General features: G+C 53.2%; 1 long non-coding RNA gene across 1 annotated transcript; it reads left to right on the top strand.

The window, feature by feature from the left end:
* Positions 1-44: 44 nt before the first annotated feature.
* LOC128801295 (uncharacterized) lies at positions 45-1,290 on the top strand. Its single transcript, XR_008435162.1, has 2 exons — positions 45-310; positions 1,076-1,290. It is a non-coding gene; the product is annotated as an uncharacterized LOC128801295 (long non-coding RNA).
* The last annotated feature ends 683 nt before the right edge of the window (positions 1,291-1,973 follow it).

Below are 1,973 nucleotides of genomic sequence, written 5' to 3' on the forward strand. Positions count from 1 at the left end.
CCCTGAAAAAAAAAACCCGAAATCCCCCAAAAAAACCCAAAAAATCCCTCACCAACCATAAAAAAAATGGGGGGAAAACCAAAAAAAAAAAAAATCGGGGGCGGAATCTCAGCAAACGGGAATGAAAAAAATTTGGGGGGGGGGATTGAAAAAATTGGGGGGACCCCCCCCCCCCTTGACGGGATTTGGGGTGGCCAAATTTTGGGGTTTGTGGCCAGGGTCACCTGGTGGTTCTGCGCCTTCCCCTATTCCCTGCTGATCTTCGCCTACGACGAGGTGAGGAAACTGATCCTGAGGCGCTACCCCGGAGGTGAGGCACCCCAAAAACCGGGGGGGGGGGAACCCCAAAAATGGGGGGGACACCCTAAAAAATGGGGGTGAAAAAATGCGGGGAAAAACGAGGGGAAAAAAAAACCCCAGGGGATGCCCCCCAAAAAAATGGGGCGGAATTAAAAAAAATGGGGGGACGCACTAAAAAATGGGGGGACACCCTAAAAATGGGGGGGACACCCTAAAAAATGGGGGAACGCCCTAAAAATGGGGGGACGCCCTAAAAATGGGGGGACACCCTAAAAAATGGGGGGACACCCTAAAAAATGGGGGGGACACCCTAAAAATGGGTGGGACACCCTAAAAATGGGGGGGACACCCTAAAAAATGGGGGGACACCCTAAAAAATGGGGGGGACACCCTAAAAAATGGGGGGCAATCCTAAAAATGGGGGGGACACCCTAAAAATGGGGGGGACACCCTAAAAAATGGGGGGAAGAAGAAAAAAAAGGGGGGACATCCCAAAAATGGGAGGGAACCCAAAAATGGGGGGACACCCTAAAAAAAGGGGGGGAACGTCCTAAAAATGAGGGGGACCTCAAAAATGGGGGAGACATCTCAAAAATGGGGGGGGACACCCTAAAAAATGGGGAGGGGGACCCAAAAAATGTGGGGAACACCCATGTGGGGTTTTGGGATTTTGGGGCTTGGGGTTTTGGGGTTTGGGGATTTGGAATTTTGGGGTTTTGGGTTTTGGGGTTTGGGGTTTTGGGCCCCCCCTGATGCCCCCTCCCCTTTTTTGCAGGCTGGGTGGAGAAGGAAACCTATTATTGATCCTATTATCGATCCTATTATCGATCCTATTATCGATCCTATTATCGATCCCTTCCCCCCCTTTTGGGACCCCCGGAGCCCCCCCCGCACCCCAAAACTAACCCGGGGGGGCTCGGGACCCCCCTGAATTTGGGGGGGCACCCGGACCCCCCCCCCCCCGGAGAGCAATAAACCAGTTTAACCCCCCCCCGTGTACTGGGATGGACTGGGAGGGAGGGAGGGAGGGGGAGGGGAGACCCCCAGACCCCCCAAATTTCCTAAAATTTCCCACAAATTCCCCAAAATTCCCACAAATTCCCCACAATTTCCCCCCAAATTCCCCCAAATTTCTCCAAATTTCCACGAATTCCCACAAATCCCCCCAAATTCCCCCAAATTTCTCCAAATTACTCCAAATTCCCACTAATTCCCCCAAATTCCCCAAATTCCCCCAAATTTCCCCAAATGTCCCAAAATTTCACAAAATCCCACAAATTTCACAAAATTCCCCCAAATTTGCCCCAAATTCCCCCGGCGGGGGGGAGCCTGGAAACAGGGAGGGGGCGGTTGCCATGGGAACGGGAGGCTGAGAGGAGGGGGTGCTGTGGGAGGCGGTTGCTATGGGGATGTGGTTGCCATGGAGATGGTTGCTACGGGGATGCAGTTTCCATGGGGATTTGGTTGTCCTGTGGGGATGGTTACTATGGGATGCGGTTGCCATGGGGATGTTTGCCACGGGAAGAGCTTGCCATGGCGAGATGGTCGCCATGGGGATGTGGTTGCCATGGGAACAAGTTGCCATGGGGATGTGGTTGCCATGGGATGGTTGCCATGGGTGATGGTTCTCATCGGGATGGTTGCCATGGGGATGTGGTTGCCATGGGTGATGG

The sequence above is a fragment of the Vidua chalybeata genome, chromosome 29 (genome assembly GCF_026979565.1).
Source record: "Vidua chalybeata isolate OUT-0048 chromosome 29, bVidCha1 merged haplotype, whole genome shotgun sequence".
Taxonomy (NCBI): Eukaryota; Metazoa; Chordata; class Aves; order Passeriformes; family Viduidae; genus Vidua; species Vidua chalybeata.